This window comes from Giraffa tippelskirchi, chromosome 10, assembly GCF_054371585.1.
Source record: "Giraffa tippelskirchi isolate mGirTip1 chromosome 10, T2T-mGirTip1v1.2.pri, whole genome shotgun sequence".
NCBI lineage: Eukaryota > Metazoa > Chordata > Mammalia > Artiodactyla > Giraffidae > Giraffa > Giraffa tippelskirchi.
This window is the reverse complement of record NC_137284.1, coordinates 382234-406467: the sequence shown is the minus strand read 5'-3', so window position 1 is coordinate 406467 and position 24234 is coordinate 382234. Positions and strand designations below refer to the sequence as shown.

Below are 24234 nucleotides of genomic sequence, written 5' to 3'. Positions count from 1 at the left end.
GACCTGGCGTTTGCCTGAGACCGGGAGGCTGCGGCGCGTGTGGCCTCCCAGGAGGCAGGCGGGAACCTCAGCTTTGTCCGGCGGCGGCCGCCACGCCTCTGGGGGCCCCTGGTGCGTCCGACGGAGTTCTCTGGGCGCTGCCAGAGCCGTCCAGCTGACACACGGGAGCTTGTCAACCTTTAGTCAGCAAGGGGGGGAAACAGACCAGGGACTCTCCGTCTCCCTGGGAGGGAGGCCTTCACAGGGAACGGCCCAGGGGGTGCGGAGCTCCTTTGGGCTCTGGGTGGCGTCGTGTCTCCTGCGTTTTGGAGACTCTGAGGGCGGTGACTGACTTGGGCAGAGGGTCCAGCCTGACCAGCAGCGCGCTCCGTCCTGCCCTGTGGGGACCTGGTAGCTGGGTGGGCTCAGGCGTCCTGTGTGTAAGCGTGGGGCTGGCTTGCCAGCCGCTGCCACCTCCTCGGAGGCGGCCCGCTGTTCCCAGGGCCGCCTCAGGTCAGCGCAATGGCCCTACGGGACCCATCCAGGCCCCAGGTGACCACACACAGCTCTGAGGGGGCCCACCTTGCTTTGGGTCAGAGTTCTGGATTGGACAGGGCGGCCTCTTTAGTCATCATCCTGTCCAAGGAGGCTCACAGTGCCCCTGCCTTCCTGGAGACTAGGTTCAGGCCCGGCCAGGCTTGCCTTTCAGGGCCAGGGCCTTGTGCCAGGTAAGGGGGCCCTGTTGCCCAGAACGGCTGGCACGAGGTGGCGGGGTATCGCTGCAGTCCCAGGGCCTCAGGGACCGGTGCTCAGTCAGCCTGGCTTCTGCAGCCCCCGAGCTCCAGCTACCTGTGGCTGCAGAGGTCGGGGGAGGAGTGGGCCCCTAGGGCGGCTCTCGGGGCACCGTCAGGCTCTGCTAGGGGTGCTGGCTGCAGGCACCCCAGGGCAGGGGGCCACTCTGAGCCTGGCGCTGCGCCTCCAGCAGGCTGGGCAGAGCTGGGGGCTGGGCGTGGCCCAGGCAGGTGCTGAAGGAGAAGGGACCTGCATTCTGCTTCAAAGGAGGTGGCCAATCGCCTGTGGCCTCTTGGTTCACTGGGAGATCTGGGAGGGAATTCCATCACTGGGCCACTGTCCTGAGGGCTGTCCTGGGCTGGGGGCGGGCAGGCCAGACGTGGAGCCCCTGGGGCCCCCAGATGAAGGCCTTGGCTGTGGCTCCCTTCATGCTGCAGCTCGGTCTTTGGGCCGGCCTGGCGGGGCCGGGGGCCAGGCTGCTCATGCTGGGCAGGTGGGCCAGGGAGGGCCAGCCCGTTCTCTCTGGGGAGCTCTTGATACTGGGTGGGGGGGAGACCTGGGGGCCGGATCCAGCCGCTCGGTGGGAATGGACAGACCTGGTCGGCTTTCCCACCAGGCCAGGTGACCTGTACAGGGTGGGCCTGCATGGCCGCCCCGGCCCAACACTGGGAACCGCCCTCCAGGCTGCTGGCCGCTGGCCTCTGCAGGGCCCTGACTGGGTCGGCCAAGTCTCAGAGCAGAGGAGCAGACAGATGGGGTGAGGAGGAAGCCCCGGGACCCCCACCCCTCACCACCCCGGGGTGACTCGGGACCTCTGCTGAGCCTGCCTGGGCGGGGGGAGGCCGTGTTTCATCCCGTGCAGCTCAGCCATCGAGAGGCCTGCAGGGCCCGGCCTGGGGACCGCGCGTGTCCTGCAGGAACTCATGCAGGTCTTCCAGGGGCGGCTTCAGGAGGGGCTCTTGGGGGGGAGGGTGCCGTCAGGCCAGCCGGGGCCCCCCAAGGAAGGCCTGGCCCCCCACCCTGGAGCACCCCCTATGGGCAGCGGCGTGTTCTGCTGGGCGCCACGCCTGGGGCTCCAGCTGGGGGCGGGGGCGCACTCCAGGCCGGTGGGCTGACTGGCTCTCCACGGCCTGCTCGCTCCACCCTCGGGCCACTGGCCTTGTGCACCTGAGGACCTGTGGCCGTGAGCACGTGCTCGCTCTCCAGGATGTAGGTGTCTCCAGGCTTCATGGTGACAACAAGGGGGTCTGTGGGGACAGCAGGCCCGGCAGGGGCAGCTTGAGCAGGGCACGGCGGGGGTCCCAGCACAGGGCACGAACCCCTCAGTGGTCTCTGCCCCCGCAGTCCCCCCGGGCTGCAGCAGACCAGCTCCTGCAGCTCCTCATCTGGGGGGCTTGTCCTGGTGGTCTTGGCTCCTGGTCTCACGGCTCCCGAGTGAGTGGCTGGCACTCAGGACTGAGGGACAGTTCTGCAGATCATCCCCCTCCTAGCAGGGCAGGACGCTGGCTCGCCCGCTTCCGGCTGACCCAGCCTTCCTGATGGGAGCCCCACGCCTGCAGAAGGGCTCTGGGCTGCCCTTGGACACCCCGTGGTGGGAGAGGGGCCTGGCGTGTCAGGAATGGAGCTGGGCCCTCTCTGGGCATCCGGAGGGGGCAGGAGCACCGGGGGACCCAGCTTCCTGGCAGCCTCACCCAGTCAATGAAGCCCCGTAGGAACCGCTCGGTGGTGTGGATCCCTGGGGACGTCTGCTTCTCATGATGGGCAGTGTGGGGGTCGTCAGGCCTGCCTTGGGGCTGGACGCAGTCCTATCTCGGGGCCCGGGGCCCCCAGGGTTAGGGGGACGTGCTACCGTGGGCCTGCCCCAGCCCCCCTGCCCCATGGGAAGAATGAAGCCCGCAGTAGGCCAGCCGCCAGGGTGGCTGGGGAAACATGTCCACTTGCTGCTGCTTTGGCTTGGCCCCTGCCGAGAGCGAGCTGGTGGTGGGCCTGGCATCGTGGCGGTTTCGGGGACCCCGTATGAAGAAGCCTGAGGAGCCCCCAGACCCCGTAGGTCAGGGCTGCCTCCATCGAGGGTCAAGTGCCACCCTGACCCCGGCCCTCGGGGCCTCTCAGTCCTGGCTGGACACGCTCTTCCCAGGCAGGACAGCCTTCCTGTGGGGCCGGGGCCACACCCGCTGGCCCAGCTCTGCTGCCGTCCTGGGCTGGGATCCGGCCGTGGCACGCGTTTCCACAGCGACCACAGCAGTGGTGGGGCTTCCGGAACCGAGGGGCGGGGAGTATGGCCCACGGGGTGGCTGATGGGGGCGTGCTGGGTCATCTCCTGGGCCTGGGAGTCAGGCTGGGCACTGGGGGGTGTTGCCACCTGGGCTCCATCTGGCTGTGGCCTCAGAGGGCACTGAGTGCGTGGTAGGTGTGAGGCAGGGATGGGGGAGCTGTCTGGGTGAGGCCAGGCTGGGGGCCCAGAGGGCAGCTTGGGGAGCCAGTGCCCTTCACCGAGAGGAAGATGGGCTTGGCCGGGTCCCCACCAGCCCCGCTGCCGGGGAGCTCTCCAGGGAGAGCCCTGGCTCTGGGGTGTGCCCAGCAGTCCAGGGCAGTCACCACGCATGGCCTTCTCGTCAGTCACGAGCTGGACCAGCGCCCAGAAGCTGTTCTCCTGGCCCAGGAACACCAGCAGGACGGCCACAAGCTGGTTCACGCCAGGCTCTCGCAAGAGCCAGACACACGGAGAGGGCCACCCAGAGGCCGCCCTGGCTCCTGGACACTGCCCTGCAGGGGCCGCCTGAGGGGCCCTCTGCTCTGGTGCCGGGGCCAGCCTGGGGCGCTGGGCCCGTCCTGGGTCCTCTCTGAGACGAGGCAAGGGGGGCAGTGGGAACCTCCTGCCGTGAGGGCAGGCTGGGGGCTTCCCCTGGGAGGGCACATAGCCAGGGGCTGGCCCAAGACCCCACAGTGGGCAGCCTGTGGGGTCCTCTCAGCAGGTGTTCCTTGAGGGAATGTTCTGGAAAGAGCCAGGCAGAGGGGGAGCTGCCTCCTTGGGGGCCCTACAGGCGTCTGGGTTCCTGGGAACCTTTGTTCCTGCTAAGCTTCTGATACAGCATTTTCAGGATCAAAAGTCAAGTTTCCCAACAGCGATGCTTATTAGGCCCTGAGCTCACTTGTGACGGAATGTTTCCTGTGGCAGCCCTGCCAAGCACGGGGTCGGTCCAGCTGGGAGTCAGGTTCCTTTTTGTCCTGAAAAGCAGAATCTGCACCCAGTGTTTCTGCCTCAGTCTGAGATTGGGGAGCCCCTGCACCACCTCTGTGACCACGCGCGCCTGAGTCCTAACCAGCTCGGAGACACCCCTGGGTGGGGTGGGGCCTGGGTGCAGGGGTACTCCCGGGTCGTGCACAGAACAAGCCTCCAGCTCGCGGACCAGGGCTTGCTGTCTGGGGAAGGGACCCGGGGTGCTTATTTCACGCTGATCTTATCTCACGACAAAATAGGTGTGTTTGAGAAATAAGCTGAAAAAGCAATGAGGTCACACTTCAGCATTAAACGTTATTCAGGGGTAAAGTTTTCATGCAATGAAATACAAATATCCCAGGTGTACAGTTTGACAAGGTTTTATTGTTTCAGCTTGCACACATTACGGCTCAGTCTCTGGGATGGCAGCCCCGTGGGATTTTGCACGCTGAGGGGCCGGCACGTCCACACTCTGACCTAAGCTCCCTGCCCATGAGCCCCAGCAGTTGCTGACACTTGTCCTCCCGGGGCTATGCCTTTTCCAGAAGGTCCTATGAGTGGATTCACAGGTGGGGCTGGATTCCTTTTAAGACGCACAGGTCCTGTTGAGTGAGTCAACATCCTGTTCCACTTAATGGAATCCCATAGTGTATCCATCCCCTTGTGGAAGATCATCTTGGTTGCATGCAGGTTTTACGTGGATGTGAGGTTTCAGCTCATCTGGGTAAATACCGAGGAGTGTGACTGCGGATCACGTGGTGAGAAGCCGCGCCGCCGCCCCCGCCCCCACCGTGCTGGATGCTGTGCCACGGCCTCGTGCACTTGGCTTGTTACTCTGCACAAGCCCTTTACTAGATTTATGGTTGGCACGTTTTCCCCCACCTGGAGCTTTCTGCCTCACCCTAAGTCTGGGGCAGAATTAAATTCACATTAGATACACTTCTGTCATAGGTGTCCTCTCTCACCTGACCGGCCTCTCCCCTCGTGTCCATGGCCTCGCCCTGTCCTGACCTTCTGGCTTCTAGTGCCACACGTGAGGCCCCTGGGGAAGGGACATGGGGCACTTGTTTCACGCTGATCTTCACTGCAAAGAAGCCAGAGGTTTCAGGCGGAGTCCCCTTGTCTCCAGTGGGGTGCGTGCTCGGACAGCAGTGGCTGGTTCTGTGCCCGGTCTGTGGGCTGGCAGGGGTGGCGGGGACAGCGGGGCCCACCAGGCTCAGCCTCACACCTGGCTCCTGTCCCCGCGAGGCCTGCAGTCTGGTGGCCCCGCGGGGCTGGATGTTGCCTGGGCTGGTGGCGGCTGACTTCCCTGGGCCTGGCGTTGGTGGTCAGCAGCGTCGCAGCCACTCTCTCCGGGAGAAGGCAGTCATGGGGCCGCCCGGCTTCAGGGCCCAAGGAACCCCCTCCGTAGAGCAGCTCATCGTGAGAGGAGTCGGGGGACCACCCCATGCCTGCCGCGGTGCTCGCCGTGCCGCCTGGGCCAGACGTCTCTTCCCTCCAGGGCCAGGGCTCCGAAGAGCACCTCTTGGTCCAGAGCGAGCGCGATCTCTTGGCTGTGCACATGTGCCCCGCTTCTGTCATGGCAGAACCTGCCCTCCCGACCACCCACACGGCCTTCCTGTCTGTCAGGGTCTCAGCCCTACACCCATGTACCCGGACTGAACAGGCTGTTCAGAAAGCAGTGAGGCGCTGGGAGACCCGACATTAGGGCCCAATATTAGGGGACTACAGTAAAAGCTTCACGTGTAGCAACCGGATCAAGGTCAAACATAAGGAAAGAATGCCTGGGTGTTTTTGACTGCATCACAGGGCTTGAGGAATCTTAGACCCCGACCAAGGGTGGAACCCTGGCCCTCTGCAGTGAAAATGCTAAGGCCTAACCACTGGGCCGCTGGGGAATTCCCAAGGATCGCTGTCTTTAAAACGCACACTGGGAGCCTATGGACAGGGTGAGCTAGACGTCCTGGGTTCGCTGTGAAATACCCATGCTGCTCACATGTGTGGTGAATGTGGACACAGGACAGGACAGTGTTCCTGGGGTTGGACCTGGCTGATGAAATGTGGGCAGGTTCTCTCTGATGAAAGAGAGCGACCCTGTGGATTGCAGCCCACCAGGCTCCTCTGTCTGTGGGATTCTGCAGGCAAGAATACTGGAGTGGGTTGCCATGCCCTCCTCCAGGGATCTTCCCAACCCAGGGATCGAACCTGGGTCTCCCGCGTTACAGGCGGATTCTTTACTGAGCCACCAGGGAAGGTGCTAGTAGTAAAGAACCTGCCTACCAATGCAGGAAACATAAGAGACGTGAGTTTGATCCCTGGGTTGGGAAGATCCCCTGGAGGAGGGCATGGCAACCCACTCCACTATTCTTGCCTGGAGAATCCCATGGACAGAGGAGCCTGGTGGGCTACAGTCCTTAGGGTCACAAAGAGTCAGACACGACTGAAGCGACTTAGCATGTACACACACTTAAAAAATAATAAACGATGGAAATTGTCTAAAAAAGCAGAAATGTCTAAGTAACATCAGGATGGGCATCATTTTGACCCCTCCCACTGGTATTCAGTCCATCTGGGCTTGGGTCCAGCCTGGTCTCTGATGCCTGGAGCCTGTCCCACCCGCGGGGCCCTCTGGGGCTTGCTGAGCCATCCCACCTGGCCCCCTTCTCCCCTGCCCATCGGGCCGCGACCCCTGCTCCTCACGTGCCCACTCTCGCCCCCTGGACGCTCCACTCGCACAGCCGGGCCAGAGAAGCACCCCGCCGCCCAGCCCCAGGGACCCACTTGATGCTGTAGCGCCCGGAACACGATGCGGTTTTAGAAAGTGCGGTTCACCGTCCGTCATCTGCTTTGTGTCTGGAGAGTGGAGTCCGGCCCGCGCCTCCCTTCTCTGTGGGCGCGGCCAGCATCAGGCCTAACCCCGACCCACTGCCCGACGCTGCGTGGCCAGCGGAGCAAGAGCTGTTTCTGCAGAAACCTCCTCTGGCTTCTTCCTGAAGCCAAGGCGGGTCACGAGGGACGCTCGCGTCCAAAGCCCGTTAGGGAGGCGCCTTCCAGGCCAGTTGGGCCCCTCCTCTGTCCCCTCCAGGGGGCCTCCTAGGATGACCGCGCCTGGGGGGCTGCTCCCAGGTGCGTGCGCCTCTGTTCTCTGACCCCTCCGCCGTAGTCACACCAGACAGGAAGGGACGGGCGGGGCGGGGCGGGGCCAGGAAGGGACGGGGCGGGGCCGGGAAGGGCGGGGCGGGGCGGGGCGGGGCGGGGCGGGGCGGGGCGGGGCGGGGCGGGGCGGGGCGGGGCGGGGCCGGGCCAGGAAGGTGGGCCTTGGCGGCGGCTCGCTTCCTTCCCCTCTGATCGTCTCCCTCTCCTCGTGTCCTCCGGCACGCGCCCGGCTCGGGGTCCGCGAGGACCGGATGGCTGCTGAGGGCTCAGGCTCCCATCACCCTGACCTAAAACAGCCCAGGAGGAGTGCGGAGCCCCACAGTCCTGACACCTCCCTGTCAGACCCTGGTTAGGATGCAAAAATTTATCTTTGGGGCTCCCCATAGGCCTAACAGATATGCGTGTTTCCCGTTTCAGAGCTTTTTTTTTGTCCATATAGTGAAAAACTCTTGACCTCCGCATATTATCCTGATTTCTGCCTATACCTGCCTGGTTTGGGGGGCCCTTTCAGGACTGAGCGTGATGCTGGCTGTGGTCCCACAGTGACCAGTGGGTGTCCGCCACCTCATCAGCCTCCTCGGTTCCCTCCTCCGGCTGCAGTTCCCCCGTTGGTCCTACTGGGTCTGGGTGCACAGGGCGCCCTCCCCGGGCTGTGTGACCTGGGGCGCCCTCGTGGAGAGAGGGGTTGAGCAGTGGGAACCGACCACATGTAGGGACCTCACTTAGGAAGGCTTTCTTATCTTTCTGTGCTAATCTTTGGAACTCTGCATTCAGATGGATATATCTGTTCTTTTCTCCTTCGCCTTTCGCTTCTCTTCTTTTCTCAGCTATTTGTAAGGCCTCCTCAGACAACCATTTTGCCTTTTTGCATTTCATCTTCTTGGGGATGGTTTTGATCATGGCCTCCTGTACAATGTTATGAACAGGAGTTCAGAACCGTTCATAGTTCAGAGCTGTCCATAGTTCTTCAGGCACTCTATTAGATCTAATCCCTTGCGTCTATTTGTCACTTCCACTGTATAATTATAAGGGATTTGATTTAGGTCATACCTGAATGGTCTAGTGGTTTTCCCTACTTTCTTCAATTTAAGTCTGAATTTTGCAATAGAGTGGGAAAGACTAAAGATCTCTTCAAGAAAGTTAGAGATACCAAGGAAACATTTCATGCAAAGTGAAGTGGAAGTGAAGTTGCTCAGTCGTGTCTGACTCTTTGCGACCCCATGGACTGTAGCCTACCAGGTTCCCCCGTCCATGGGCACAGTAAAGAACAGAAATGGTATGGACCTAACAGAAGCAAAAGATATTAAGAAGAGGTGGCAAGAATCCTCAGAAGAACTATACAAAGATCTTAAAGACCCAGATAACCATGATGATGTGATCACTCACCTAGAGCCAGACATCCTGGAATGTGAAGTCAAGGGCCTTAGGAAGTGGGCCTTAGGAAGCATCACTATGAGCAAAGCTAGTGGAGGGGATGGAATTCCAACTGAGCTATTTCAAATTCTAAAAGATGATGTTGTTAAAGTGCTGCACTCAATATGCCAGCAAATTTGGAAAACTCAGCAGTGGCCACAGGACTGGAAAAAGTCAGTTTTCGAATCCCAAAGAAGGGCAATGCCAACGAATGTTCAAACTACCGCACAATTGCACTCATGTCACACACTAGAAAAGTAATGCTCAAAATTCTCCAAACCAGTCTTCAACAGTACGTGAACTGAGAACTTCCAAACATTCAAGCTGGATTTAGAAAAGGCAGAGGAACCAGAGATCAAATTGCCAACATCCGTAGGATCACAGAAAAAGCAAGAGAATTTCAGAAAAAAAATCTGCTTCATTGACTATGCTAAAAGCCTTTGACTATGTGGATCATAACAAACTGTGGAAAATTCTTAAAAAGATGGTAATACCAGACCACCTTACTTGCTGCCTGAGTAATCTGTATGCGGGTCAAGAAGCAACAGTTAGAAAAGGACATGGAGTGACGGATTGGTTCCAAATAGGAAAAGGAGTACATCAAGGCTGTATATTGTCACCCTGCTTATTTAACTTACATGCAGAGTACATCATGAGAAATGCTAGACTGGATGAAGCACAAGCTGGAATCAAGATGGCTGGGAGAAATAAATAACCTCAGATATGCAGATGACACCACCCTTATGGCAGAAAGCGAAGAAGAACTAAAGAGCCTCTTAATGAAAGAGGAGAGTGGAAAAGCTGGCTTAAAACTCAACATTCAAAAAACTAAGATCTTGGTATCCTGTCCCATCACTTCTTGGCAAATAGATGGGGAAATAATGGAAACTGACAGACTTGATTTTCGTGGGCTCCAAAATCACTGCAGATGGTGACTGCAGCCATGAAATTAAAAGATGCTTGCTCCTTGGAAGAAAAGGTACGACCAGCCTAGACAGCATATTAAAAAGCAGAGCCACTATTTTGCCAACAAACATTCGTCTAGTCAAAGCTATGTTTTTTCCAGTAGTCATGTATGGATATGAGAGTTGGACTATAAAGAAAGCTGAGTGCCAAAGAACTGATGCTGTTGAACTGAGGTGTTGGAGAAGACTCTTGAGAGTCCCTTGGACTGCAAGGAGATCAAACCAGCCCGTCCTAAGGAAATCAGTCCTGAATATTCACTGGAAGGACTGATACTGAAGCTGAAGCTCCAATACTCTGGCCACTTGATGCGAAGAACTGACTCATTGGAAAAGACCCTGATGCTGGGAAAGATTGAAGGCAGAGGAGAAGGGGGCCAACAGAGGATGAGACGCTTGGATGGCATCACCAACTCAATGGACATGAGTTTGAGTAAATTCCGGGAGATAGTGAAGGACAGGGAAGCCTGGAGTGCTGCAGGCCATGGGGTCACAAAGAATCGGACATGACTGAGCAACTGAACTGAACTGAAGGGACCTCACTGGGCAATAGGAAAAGACCCGTTTCTCGTCCCGATTCAGCTTTTCAAATAACACAGGCCTGTGGTCCACCTGATTTGGCCGTGCCTTCTCTTCCCTGTTCCTCTGGGTGCCTCTTGCTCTTTTCCCCCTGGTTTCTGTCCCTTGCTGTGTGACCCTGTCCATGCCCGCCCCCCACCCCACCCCAGCTGTGTGGGAGGGCTTAGTTTGATTCCAGGTGGTATCTGTCCATCTCTGAACCAAGTGTCTGTACCAGGCCAACCAGAATGGGCAGCGGGGCAGGGGTGTATGGGGCCCTCCTGGCAGGCAGGCCAGGGCCGTGGGCCTGGGAGGTGCCAGGAGAGTGCTGGGGGTGGGTGAAGGGTCCCAGAGGCAGCCCGGCCTGTGGGCGCTGCCTCACACGGCGGGGGGGGGCCTGGTCCTCCCCTGCTCTCTGCCTTCATCCTCTCCAGGTCCAGCAGCAGAGACCACACCTGCCCTGGCACCAGTGGAGGCTCCTCCGCAGACCCGTTGGTGTGTTCGGGAGAGAAGCCTGCCCTGAGACCAGGGATGCCCAGGAGGAGGTGGGGCCGAGGCGACTGGAAGGTGGTTCGGAGGTGCTGGCTCTCCCTCAGCTAAGATGGGCCGTGGCCCTGCTGCTCTCGCCCTGTGGGGCCCCAGCTGGGCTGGCTGCGGTCCTGCCATCGGATTCTCCCAGGGCCGTGTGAGGCGCCCAGGCCAGTGCCCTTCAGGTTAGGATGCTCTGCCGCAGGCCTGGTATTTACTCCAGTTCCTCAGCATCTTCACCCACTCGTTGGCTCACCCGATCTCCAGGGCCTTTTGCTGAAAATGCGATGGGTGTTGGCCCAGCTACCAGCTTCCTAGGGTGGCCCTGAGAGGGGTGAATTTGAAGGGGCCAGGAAAGGCGCAGACTCCTGCCAGGATCCAGCTCACGAGATCCCACCCATGACCGAGTCATGAGGAGAAGACCTGACGAGCAGAGCAACTCAGGCCTCAGGGCTTCTCGGAAGGCTGCCTCAGCGCTCACCTTAAAGATGATATCTATCTTTCTGATGTTTGTTATAATAAACCTCATCTTATTTTCTGTGACTTAGGCAGAAGGCCTTTCCTGATCTTTTCCCAAATAGGTCAATCTGAAAACTTTAATCAACATAGCCCCCGACAGTGGCACCCTATAAGATTACCTAGGATATAGAGTATTTTAATCTAAACTCCTCTTGCTAGCATATTAGTTTGTTTGATAAGTATGCCCGTGCCTTCGGAGCTAATGTGCATGACTGCTCCTTAACAATAAAACAGCACTGAGAGCCTCCACACAGAAAGCCCCGATGGGCACAGAACCCTTTGTAGGAAAAAAGGCTTATTAGGAAATATAAAAAATATTGCTATATGAAACTGTTACTTAGTCTACATTTACTCACTATGTTTTTGCTCTTAATGTATTTAGCCTATATAATGAAAGTATAATAGTTAGAGACTTATATAAATAGAAGTTTAGCTTTAATACAAATAATAAGACAATTGTTAATTTAGCTGGTGATTTTTGCTAAGAACTGACCTTGGTACTACATTGTTTCAGCCTGCCGTACCATGACTTTATGGGACCACATTCTTTTCCCTTAAGCTCAAGGCATAAGATAGAGTACAGAAAACAGGTTTTACCTTGAAACTCCTGAGTTGATGAATTCTTTCTTTGTCATAATCTGCTGTGTCTGTATTCTTTAAAAAACGTAACTCTGGTACTTTCTGTGCCTGACACAAAAGTGTTCTGGCTGATCAACCCTTATCAGTAAAAGAGTCACCAGATGTTAGCAGGCCTCCAGGCCAGAAGATGATGTAAACAACTTAAAACTTTTGTAACTAAGATAGACAAACAGTATCCTGGTTTCGATAAGAGTCAAAAACTGCTGACCCATTAAGCTGATTTGGTATGACTCTACACTTTACACTTGTTTCTATGTACCACTAAAGATATAAAAGCTGTCTTAAAAACAATAAAGTCAGGAGACACTTGGAAACGCTAAGACTCGCTGTGTCTTCTCATTCGCCGACGCCGTCCATCCTGAGGGAACCCCTGGACCAGCTGGAGCAGGACTCCGGCAGACTCCTCCCAGCCCGAGGACACCTCACAGGTCTGGGGCCAGGGCGGCAGGGAACCGCAGCCGTGCCTGTGACCTCTTTGCCCTCCTGCCGCTGCAGCATGGACGGGCTCTCACCTTTGCTGAGTGGATGCTGCAGCCATGGATGCTGAGGTCCTGAGTGCTGAAGCTGGGCAGCTCCTCCTGACCGGAAGGCAACAGAAGCAGAGGACCTGCGCCCAGCCGAGTGCAGGGAAGTGCCCCGCCCCCACAGACCCCCAGGTCTCAGCCCAGGAGACTCTGGACGGGAGGAGCGACCCCAGGAGGGTGCTGGCTCGGGCTGGGCTGCGTCCCCACAGCAGCCCTGGAGGTGCCTCCCCCCTGCTGGTGCCCATTGCCCACTCTGCCCTGAGCCGGCCGGCCCTGCCAGGAGAGCGGAGGCCTGGTCAGGCTCAAGAGCCTCAGGTGAGTTGTTGCCCAGGCTCTCGCCCAGTCCAGGCCACTCTCCTCCAGAAGCCAAGCACCCTCAGCCCCACCTCGGGGGCTCCGTCCCTGCACACGCATACTTCCTCCTCCTCTCACCCTGGGGCCTGCCTGCCCTTCCACCCCCAGGCCAAGGGGTCTCTCCTGCAGAGAGGTCTTTGAGCACCTGGAAATGCACCCCAGATGGGAAGGAGGGGCATCCTGACGACTCACAGCAGAGTATGGTGACTTCGTGCAGCGAGAGGTCAGCATCTTCCCGGGTTCCACCGGAGCCCCTGACTGGCCCTGAAACCCACAGGGGCCAGGAGTGAAGACATCATGGGGCAGGAGGCCTCCCCTGCCCTGCGTCCCAGGGGCGCAGCACGGACCTGCCCGCATACCCGGCTAGAATCCTGCCTGGGCCGCCTGGGCCCACGTGCTAGTGCCCCCACCTGGGCCATCCCCGCGCCTTCCGATGAGGATGTCGACTTGGACTCCACCTGTTCAGTCTGGCTGTGAGCCCTGCCTGGAGCACAGCTGCTCCTGCTGCTGATGGCCCCGCCTGGGGCGCCCCTGCTGCTCCTCGGCTCTGATCCCACCAGGGACGTCCCTGCTCCTGGGGGCTGTGATCCTCGCCTGGGCTGCTGTGACTTCCACCCGGGGGGTGCACCTGCTCTGACTGCGTCCCTGACTCTGAAGAGACACACTCAAGCCTCACCTGATTCACCTAAGATCCCCACCAGGCCTCACCTGCCTGTCCTGGGCTCTGACCCCTGCCAGGCCTCATTTGCTCATATTTGGCTGTTATTTCTGCTTGTTCCAGGGCCAGCAGGGTCTCCAGCTTCTCCATGTCCAATGCTGCACAACAAAAAACCCAAACGCCCCAGTGCCCCAAAGAGCTTTGGAGAACAAATGCGTGAATCTGGCTCCCTGTTGTAAGCGGTCTGCTCTGTCTCATCAGCAGGCGAGAAGACCCCTCCGCCCAGGTGGGTGGCACTCGGGTTGGCGCCTGACGGCTTGCACGCATGCATGCTCCTAACACTTCCACTTCCCGACTCCCCTCCCAGCCGCCTGGGAGATCCTGTCCCAGTGAGAAGGCCTGGGAGGAGTGTTGAGCCGCAGTGTAGCACACCGTGCCTGGCCCTGAGTGTGAGGGCAGGAGAGGTCAGACGCGGGCGGGGTGGAGACTCCTGAGGCTTCTGGGAGCATGCCCTGCTTAAGTGGATGCCTGAGCGACAGGGCACTTCCCTGTGGCCCTGCAGTTAGGACTGCGCGCTTCCCTGCAGGGGCCACAGGTTCCATCCCTGGTCGGGAACTAAGACCCACATGCTGCACAGTGCGACCAAGGAAAAAAAGGCACAAGCAACAGAAAAGAATGGATAAAGTAGACGTTATCAAAATGAAAAGCTTCTGTGCTTCCAGTGACCCCATCAGGAAAATGAAAAGACAACCTACACAATGAATAAAAAATATTTGTGAATCACCTATCTGATGAGGGGCCGAGTATACAGAATACATATATATAAATATATATACAGAATATACAAAAACTCCTAACTCAACAGTAAAAAGTAGCAGCTCAGTTAGAAAATGGACAGAGGATGTGGACAGACTTTTCTCCAAAGTCTACCGAGCTCTAGAGAATAAGGCCACTGGACACGTTCAAATCCAGATCACACGGTATGGCTCCTCCCAACAACGGGAGCCTGGGGAGAGACGGCAGCCCTTCCGGACTGTGGACAGGAAATGCTGATCCGGGCTACACCGTGGGTGCCCATGCTGCTCAGTGGAAGAAATCGGACACAAGAGACCACGTCCTCTGTGATTCCACTGATCCGAAATGTCCCGCGTCACCGGATCCGTAGAGACAGAAACCGGATTAGTGGTGTCCAGGGCTGGGGGAGGGGTGAGGCGCGGCTCCCGATGAGTCAGGGACTTTTTTAGGAGGTGGTGAAAGGTGGACACAGTGGTGATGGCTGCATAACTCCGTGAATACTCGAAAAACCACTGACTGGGATACTTTAACACCCACATTTGGCGCTGTGAGAATTGAAGGAAAGCTCTCTGAGCCCGATTCCCACTGTCTCAGTCCCAGGAGCCCCTGAAGGTGGCGGCCCGGGGCTCTCCCCAGGACCCCTGCCCCCCAGGAAGGCCCTACTCAGGAGACAGAGCGGGGACGGGGGACCAGGGGGCTCTAGCACGAGGTGCTCACACCTCCATTGACTCAGCTTGCAGCTGGTTCTCGCTGGAGATATGCCCAGAGGACGCACTGGCTGACCTGGAGGGCGCTGGTCTGGGGAAGGGACAAACGCGCCCTCAGGGGCCTGTGTGGCTGAGAGGGTCTCTCGTCCACAGTTCTGAACACGGTGCAGGGGAAGGGCCGCAGCGCCCCCGTTCACGCCGAGGGGCCACTCATGCCTGGAGACGCACAGAAAGCCCAGCCCGTTGGGAAACGGCCCGGGCGTGTGGGGCCTGAGACACGTGGAGAGGACCGGTGACAGGGCACTGCAAGGGTCGAGGGCTGAGGCCCTGCGTCCCACCTCGGCCCCCAGGGCGGACGGACTCGCGCGGCCCACGTCCCTGACCTGGGGCTGGAGGGGGGGACACGGGAGGGTCCTGGACAGGAGCGCAGGGCCCTGGAGCGGCTGAAGCTCTGCCCGCGAGGCCCTCCGTCACACACCCGCCTCCCAACCCCTCCGCCCTTTGGCCTTCACTCCCTTCTCCATCCTTCCTCCTCCCTCAGCTGCGACATAGCGCCCCCCGCCCCCACCCTCTCCTCTGCCTTCTCCCCATTGCCCGACCCGACTCGACCACCGTTCACCCTCCTCAGCCCCGCTCCTCCTCCCCCTCCCCTCCTCCCACACCCTCCTCCTTCCTGCCATCCCCCCCAGGCCCTCAGCCCGCGTCACCCCCGCACCCCTCTTCTTCCTGCCTTATCCATCCCCCTCTGGCTCCACCTACCCGCCCCTCTCCCTCCAGCATCCCCTCTCCCGCCTCCTCTGGGTCAGGAGTCTAAGCTCTGACCTTGGGCTCCTTTCAAGGACATGGGCACCTCTGGCAGCAGCCCTCCCCCCTCCCCCCTGGATCCAGGAGGGGCTGGACGCGCCTGGCCCATGGCTGGCGCCGGGGGTTGGTGTTGGCTCGCCTGGAGCCCAGGGGAATGAAGTTAGCCCCCGGTGGCCTCTGCCCCAGCGTGGCCACAGACTCGACGGCAGCGACAGTGCTCACCTTCCTGACCTTGTGCTGCTGGAGCTGCCCCTTGTCTCTAACGATGGACCAGGGTCGGGTCGGGTAGGTTGGAGCAGGGAGGTCAAGTGAGGATCAGAGACCCGTGCAGAGTGGGTGCCAGGTGGTGGGCAGAGCTGTGGGGTCGCTGCCATTCCAACCCACGGTGGGACCCCAGGTCAGAGGTCAGGATCGTTCTGAGCCTTTTACCGCAAAGGTGTCTTGCCTGCAGGGGGGTCGTGTCACCCTGCGGCCTCAGCGGACTTCTGAGCTCTCCCACCTCCCTGAGCCCCCTCCCGGAGCCCGGCCATTCTGCCTCCAGAATGGAGCTGGTGCACTGCGGTTGTCTCGCATGCCCATCATGTCTCCTGAGCGTGACGGCGTGCCCTTTCCACTTGGCAGTCTTCAAGATCTTCCTCATATCTTCCCAGGGGTGTCTTTGTTAAAGGCTGTGTAATGTGCATTTAGTGGATCCATTATGATTTATTAGGGTTCCTTAGTGACAGGCACCCCTGTGCTCACGTGACGGTGCACACGGGTGCACAGGGGCTCCAGGCACTTACTCCTCCCGCCTCAGAGGATGCGACCGTCTCCTCTGTGCTCTGAGCTTCAGCAGTGTGTTCGTGGTACCCACGGACCCCCGGCCAGAACCCTCCGAGCTTCCTTGACCCGCAGGCCTTCCCTTGTGGTGAGAGGTGCACGGTGATATTGCTTCGGTTGCAATCTGCGCGTCTCTCAGTGAGGTGAGCAAGCACATTCCATCCGTCTCCCTTTTCTTGTGAACGCTCTGTTCACGTCATCTCCCGTCGGATTGCCCTCTAAGAAACTGATCCGTAGGAACTCCTCACCCATTAAGGACATTAGAACTGGAAATATTTTCCCACAGTTTGACATCTTCTTTGAGTTTGATTTGGGTATGCCTCCCCAAACAGATACTTGATTTTCATGTGGTTGAATCTGTTACTTTCTATAAGCAGCATCGAGGATTTTGCGTGATTTAGAAAGGCTTTTCTTATTACAGTAGCATTAGAGTAAGCTTTATCTGTGACTTGCGCTGCTGTGGCTTGTCCCTCTGACGCTTGTGCAGGGTTTTCCCAGCTATTCTGGTGCCACACGGGTGTCCCCAGTCTCTGTGCACCTTCCGTCCGGGGTGGCTGGGGGTACAGAGGGCGGCATGGGCTCCAGGATTGCCCCAGAAGGGCAGGTGTCAGCAGACCTTCCTGCAGGTCACTCCTTCCCTCTGTCCCCACGGGCGGGGCTCAGAGGCGGGCCCCTCCCAGTGGGAAGGGCCGGGGCCTGAGCCAGGAGGGCCAGTGTGGACCTCTGTGCCCGGGGCTGCTGACCAGGCCCAGGGCCAGGAGGGCAGGGGGCCTGGGGTGTGAGCTCAGCGCTTGCTGTCTCTTCTGCCCCCAGGCGGGGTGTCAGGTGGGGCTCCACCGAAGGGAAATGGGAGAGCACAGGGGTTGACTGTGACCTCAGCCAGTGCTGGGTCCACAGCCCTCGCTCTGCACGGCCCCTGACCCGCAGGACCTGGCTGGGCAGTGATAGCTCAGGGCCTCACCCGCAGGCGGCATCCTGCTCAGCTGGACCCCGGCTGCCTCCCGCTTCTGTCCGCAAACCTCAGCCCGGCCCCAGCACAGCCGCCCGGGCCTGGAGCACCCCGGCCACACCGCCGCCCTGTCCACCGCGTCTCCCCGGGTGTCCGAGCCTCCTCCCCAGACGCAGGAAGGCAGCCTGCCCGCCTGGCCTGCCCCCGCTCCCGGCTCCAGTCTTCTCGAGCACTTGGCACGGGGAAGCACTTGGAAACGTTGTCCTGATTCCTACTCTTTCCTGGAATCCGTGAGTCGAGCTGCGGGGCAGTGAGGCCGCGCGTCACAATCACGGAGCTCGCTGGTCCCGGAGCCGGGCTCCACCAGCAGACGCAGCGGCGAAGAGCGGCCGTGCGCCCAGTGAGGAGCAGAGCCCACTCACTGCTGCTGGAGCGCCTGCGTGCGGCCGCGAAGACCCAGTAAATCAAAACTTTTCAATTAAAAAAATAAAGATTGAGGGAGAAATCGAACAAACAAACAAAAAAGTCAGAGCAGTTTTGATCAACAGGCAGACAGGAGGGGCGGGGGAGGGCGTGCAGGCCAGGCGCGGGGGCCCCAGCATTAGGGGCACGGCACATGGAGACGGGGCCCCAGGAAGGGAGGCGGCCCGGCCACGCTCCTCTCACAACCTCAACAAACGCAAACCCACGGGAGCTGAGAGGGACGCGGCGCCCCGACGTGTCCTACGGAGATGAACCGGCTCACAGGAGCCTCGCCGCACGGCTGGTGGGCTTGACCGGGGGGACGCGTGGAAGCAGGGGCTGCGTGCCTCCCGAACGTGTGCGACGGGCACCAGGACTGACCGCACCCGAGGGGAGAGCAGACCTCAGGAAGTGCAGCATGAGGTTTTGTGAGGACCGTGTTCTGCCACTGAGCCAGGAGCCGGAAGCCCATCGTGGCGCCGCCCCACACGTGGCCGGGTGTGTGTGAGGAGCGTGGAAGGGCTTCTGCCCTGGGCGGCAGGAGGTCCGAGGTGGGGCGAGGAGTCGGAGCCTGCGAGTCAGCCCCGATCCGTGAATGCCGGTGCTCCGGGGGCCCAGGGGCAGCTCTGGCCCAGGCGGCTCCTGGATGCAGCTGCACCCTGCATCGTCCTGCACGTGGGCACAGAGGCCGGCCACTTAGACCTGCAGCAAAAGCCCCTACTGGGCTCCAGGCTCAGCTCGAGCCCTCAGAAGCCAGGAGAGGCCTGGGGCTTGGCGGCCAGGCCATCCGGGGACCAGGGGAGCATCTCCTCCCAGGTGGACCCCATGGAGTCCTGCAACGGGTGGGGGTGAAGGGCTCCGTGCAGACACCCCACAGCTACCCCAGCCTTCGGGCAGGGAAGGCTCAGGAGGTGCTTCTCCCAGGTGACTCAGCCCCCAGCCCACCCATCCCAGGAAGCAGATGGACTGGGTGCAGGGAGGCACTGTCCCCATGAATCCTTCCCTGATAAGGGGCAGGGGTGGGTGGTACCCTCATCCAGCCCTGTGTATGGTCTGAAGAAACTCTGAGGGCTTCCTGGAGGAGCTGGTCCTGCCGAGCTGTGAAGCAAACCTATTCAGTCACGAGGCATGTGCTTCATGGGCCTGTGATTTTAAGAAAGCGTTATGAAAATGTGTATGTGTCTGTGTGATCTGATATCTGAGGAAAAAACAAAAACTGTACAACATTTCAAAACTACATGTGTTGCAAAACTCTACATTGCCCAGGGAGGGCTCTGCTGGGCGTGGCTGGAGCCCAGAAAACGCTGACTCGTACGCGGGGCCTAAGATCTTGTTGATCATCAAACAAACAAGAAGCAACCTCATACATTTGGAAACAGTTCATGGTTCTGAGAAGACAGCATAAGGAAATTAGAAATACTTCAACACGGCAACACTGACAGGCACAGGTGGCAGCCACGTGTTTCAGCAGAAATGCGGAGACGTCATGTGATTTAAAAGAGTCACCGGAGACCCTGGAAACTGTGGGCGGCTGGGGCGTCGGGAGGCTGGTGGCAGAACGGGGCAGAGCCTCCGAGTGACAGAGGAGGAGGAAGGAGGTCACAGGAGGCCTGGGAGCTGGTCCTTCCAAAGGCCTGGAGCCCACGAGCGTGTCTACCAGCGAGCACGCAGCTTGGGGACCCCAGGGCAGGGACAGCCCCCTAGGAGCCCGGGGATGGAGGCCGCAGTCTCTCCACTAAGTCGCGGGCCAACAGCCTGAGGCACGAGCTGCTCTCCAGAGCTGTCTGAGCTCCTCGCCACCGCCGGGCAGCCTGTCCTCACCGTTGGTCTCTGCTGACTGTGGTTGGCTCAGCTGGCGTGGAAGCTGGAGAGAAGACGGCCCACGTCACCTGCCAAGACTGAGGGCAGCTCAGGGCCACGAGAGACACGCTGCGCACCCACTGGAGCAGCTGAGAGCACAGGGCCACTGCAGCGGCTGAGAGATGGGGCCACTGGGTGGCTGAGAGCGCGGGCCCGCTGCAGCGGCTGAGAGATGGGGCCACTGCAGACTCTTTTCCTTCTGTTCTGCAGTTTGAGGAAATGACCAGCCCCTCCATGGACCTGTTGGCAGCAAGGGGGCGATGGCCATGACCCAGCAGGGATTCTCTCCAGAGAACCAGGCAGCCTGCCAAGGCCAGCCCCTGCCTGGCACCCTGTGTGTGTGATTTCTCCGCTGCAAGGACCAGACGCTCACAGCCGCCCCTCGGGGCACTGGGGCTGTGTCCTCACAGGCCCAGGTCATGGGCCCTCCCGTGTCAACAGTCACCTGCCTGCATGTGACACGCCTTCCAGCTGTGCATATTTTCCTCCTTACAACTTTTCTCTAACCTGCTTCTATCTTCCCTGATGACAGAATTATGGCGACAAGTACTAACAACCTGAGGAATACAAGACTGCATCCTTGACCACTTTAAGCCGAGTCCTGGCAAAGAGCTGCCCAAGTGTCCCGTTTTGGAGGTAATCCTGGGCACACGGACTCCTTGTCCTTCAGTGCTGGTCATTTCCTCAAACTGCAGAACAGAAGGAAAAGAGTCTTCTCCCAAGTTCCGCATCTACAAGGCCCAGCAGAGACCCGACGCTGATGCCAGCAGTTCTGAGGCAGAAATGGGTCAGGCTGAGCCAGGAGCTCCAGACAAGTTTTCTATTTATAGCCTCCTTGAGGAAAGCAGTGTCTCTGAACGCAGGCCTTTGGGGAAACGAGGGCTGGCAGGTCCTGTATCGCTGCACAAGAGCTGCCTCCGCCCAGCCCCCGGCCCAAGATCTGGGAGCAGAGCCGGCCCCCAGCAGCCTGTCCTGGACAGAGCGTCTGCCGGCTGGTGAGGGACAGCGCTGGGGACAAAGGGGCTCCTCTCCAGCGCCCCACCAGCTCCTGAGACACGCTCTCCAGGCGGCTCCAGGCTGCTCCTCGTGCTGGCGCCCATCCACAAGGCCACCACAAGGCCATCCACAAGGTGCCCTGCGTTGCCTCTCGTGGACCCTCAGCCGCGGGGCACCCTCCTGTGGGTTCCTCCTGCCACCCCGTGCCCAGGAACCATGCCATCTAGGTGTCCCTCACTCCTCTGCGTTCATTCGTTTTTGTTGTTCAGTTGCTCAGTCGTGTCCAACTCTTTGCGACCCCATGGACTGCATGCAGCATGCCAGGCTTCCCTGTCCTTCACTATCTCCTGGAGTTTGCTGAAACTCATGTCCACTGAGTCAGTGATGCCATCCAACCATCTCAACCTCTGTCGTCCCCTTCGCCTCCCGCCCTCGATCTTTCCCAGCATCGGGGTCTTGTCCAATGAGTCAGTTCTTGGCATCAGGCGGGAAAAGTATTGGAGCTTCAGCTTCAACGTTAGCCCTTCCAGCGAGTATTCAGGATTGATTTTCTTTCAGAACCACCTACTAATATGTGTCCAGACACACTGACTGTGGAAATAAAGGTTTTATTCTAAAGACCCTGCTCCTCTTAAAGTCCTTCAGGGCCTCTGAGCAGAACGAAGACCCCTGTGGTTGGAGCAGACCCCTCCTGACGGACCCTGGAAGGCACTACGTCTGAAGGCGGACCAGCCAGGAGGAGCGGGCAGGCCCGCCAGGCTCCGACCACCCCTCCTGCCCACATCATCCTCAGAGCCAGGGGCCACAGTGCCCCCTGCTCCACTGAGACCCTGGGCGCCCCTGGCCAGCACCTGCAGCAGCCCAGGTCTCACAGTCTCCATTACAGTGTCCACCCACACGTGTGCATTTGTGGATACGTGTTAGGTGTGACCTTTCTGAGACCACGACCTCAGGAATCTCCTGGCAACCCAGTGGTTATGACTTGGCACTCATTGCCAATGGCCTGGGTTCGATCCTTACTCGGGGAACTAAGATCTCACAAGCCACATGCAGTGCAGCTAAAAAAAAAGCAAACAACAGCAACAAAACCCACCTCTTCCCTTCCATTTTATGACTTCATATTGTGGAGCTTCACACCGTGACTGCTCCCACCTCTGTGCCCAGCAGGACCCCCAAGCAGGCCCGTGAAGCAGCGTCTCACCTCTGCTGACACACCTCCTGCATCTGCGTGGCATCCCGCGAGCTGCCATGCTCGGCCTATGCACACGCGGGCTGTCACTGGTCCACACCTGGCTCTTCACTCCACATGGCTCTGCCCCTCCTCCTTCACCCCTCTCCCCACCTGGAGGCCTCTCTGCTGCGCTCCCAGGGCCTGGAGCTTCGGGTCAGCCTCACACAGGGCTGGGGACGTGCTAGTGGGAGTCCAGCACACTCTCTGCGTGACCCCACGTTTCTGCCACCGCAGGCAAAGCTGAAACAGTCTCCCCCGTGTCCTCCTTTCTGTGGGATGGCCTGATTCCCTGGAGAGAAACTTCTAGGTCAAAGGTCACATATCATTTCAGCTTTGCCAGACTGCTTTCCAAACAAACAACCATCCCTCCAGATAGCAGCACTAACATCAGGACACATATCTTTGCTCTGATGGAGTTTGCTTTTCACGTGAAGTCTGACTGCAGGGCGATCAAAGAGTCAATCTTAAAGGAAATCCACCCTGAACTTTAAGTTGGGTAATGTGATTCTCACACTTTATTCTTCCTTTTCAAAATTGTTTAAGTTATTCTTGTTCTCTGCATCTCCACATCTAAGTTTTAGAAGCAGCTTGTCTCTATCTACAAAAAGGCTTGCTGGGATTTTCACTGGAATTCTAATTAATTTGTAGATTAACTTAAGGAGAACTGAGATCTTCACTATATTGAGTCTTTCCATTCATGAACATGTATGACTCTCCATTTGTTTGTCTTAAAATTCTTCCCTCATGTGTTTAACTGAATCTCTGTGCTGCACCTGAAACTAATGCGATATTGTACATCAACTACACTTCAGTTCGTCTTGGCTGTGCTGGGTGAGCATGTGAGGTTTCTCTAGTTGCGTGCAGGGGCTTCTCTTGTGGTGCACAGGTTCTATAGCACGTGGGCTCAGTAGTTACAGCACGTGGGCTTAGTTGCTCTGTGGCATGTGGGATCTTAGTTCCTGGACTAGGGATGGAACCCATATCCCCTGCACTGTAAAGTGGATTCTTCACCACTGGTCCACCAGGGAAGTCCGTCTTTATAAGTTCTTACATATAAAATGTGCAATGCTCAATCAAAAGTAATGAGGTATATTAGGAGATAAGATGCATTCAAAGGAACAGGCGACAGAAACTGACCCAACAGGGATGAAGATAGTGCAGCTATTTGACAAGGACTTTAAAAGGAAATGGCACCCCACTCCAGTATTCTTGCCTGGAGAATCCTGTGGACGGAGGAGCCTGGTGGGCTGCTGTCCATGGGGTCGCACAGAGTCGGACACGACTGAAGTGACTTATCATTAAAAGAAATACACTAAATGTACTCAAGGAGTGAAAGACAAGAACAAATCTAGGGTGGGGGAGACCTGGAAACAAAAACAAACAAATGAAAATTCTAAGGAGATATATAGAATAACTAAAGAGCTCAGCGGATAGTTGTGACAGTAGACCTACAGATAAAGAGAGTTAGTGAACCAGAAGGCAGGTCAAAAGGAACCATGCAGGCTGAGACAGAGAGTGAAAGGGTATGCAATCTAATAAAAAGCAAAACTGACATTGGGGTTCAGTGGCAAGGTCAAGAATATTTTTAACTGAGTTCTAGAAGAAGAGCAGAAAAAGAGTGAGGCATCCAAACTGTGTGAGGAAGTAAGAGCTGAGACTTTCCCCAAACTGATGAAAGATATCAAGCTGTAGATTCTAGCAGCACAATGAGCATCAAGAAGGGTAAACACGGGAAACGCATCCATGCACAGTACCGTAAACCTGATGAGGGAGAATGAAGACGGAGCTTAAAGCGCCTGGGAAGACACGCCACCGTCAAAGAGCGACAGGAAGGAGGACCGAGAGCACGGAAACCGGACGACGGTGCGTAACACCCTCGGAGCGCGGCAGAAGGAGCGGCCGACTTACACTTTTACACCCGGGAGAGAACGTCCCTGAAAATTAAAGATCATAAGGAAGTTTTCAGAGAAACAAAGATTGGCAGAATCCATCACCAGGAAGCCCACACCAAATGAAATACTAGAAATACTCTCCAGTAAGAGAAAAAAAAAGTGACCCCACTTGGAAGTTGAAGATACTAGGACTGAAGGGGGCCTGGTTTCAATCCCAGGTCAGGGAACTAAGATCCCACAAGCCACGTGGCCAAGAAAGAAAGAATGATAAGGACTCAACCGGGTGAATCAGGTACGTTAAAAAATAACGACTAAGATATAATCCCCAGTCAGTTCCACAGGCCCCCACTGTGGCCAGCACACTCGGGGAGGGGTCCAGTGCATGTATGGTGGTGACCTGTGTACTCAGCTCCGTGG

General features: G+C 58.1%; 3 long non-coding RNA genes across 4 annotated transcripts; 2 read left to right on the top strand and 1 right to left on the bottom strand.

The window, feature by feature from the left end:
- Nucleotides 1–4355: 4355 nt before the first annotated feature.
- Nucleotides 4356–7364, bottom strand: LOC145524234 (uncharacterized). 2 transcript variants are annotated; one of them, XR_014067334.1, is made up of 4 exons: nucleotides 6773–7364; nucleotides 5220–5544; nucleotides 4957–5075; nucleotides 4356–4711 (listed from the first exon to the last, which is right to left on the bottom strand). It is a non-coding gene; the product is annotated as an uncharacterized LOC145524234 (long non-coding RNA). The 2 variants fall into 2 exon arrangements; XR_014067333.1 differs by lacking the exon at nucleotides 5220–5544 and having other exon boundaries at nucleotides 4957–5033.
- A 4700-nt stretch (nucleotides 7365–12064) lies between these two features.
- Nucleotides 12065–14089, top strand: LOC145524233 (uncharacterized). The gene is made up of 3 exons (XR_014067332.1): nucleotides 12065–12605; nucleotides 13426–13588; nucleotides 13889–14089. It is a non-coding gene; the product is annotated as an uncharacterized LOC145524233 (long non-coding RNA).
- Nucleotides 14090–14457: 368 nt separating this feature from the next.
- LOC145524235 (uncharacterized) lies at nucleotides 14458–17867 on the top strand. The gene is made up of 2 exons (XR_014067335.1): nucleotides 14458–16570; nucleotides 17355–17867. It is a non-coding gene; the product is annotated as an uncharacterized LOC145524235 (long non-coding RNA).
- The last annotated feature ends 6367 nt before the right edge of the window (nucleotides 17868–24234 follow it).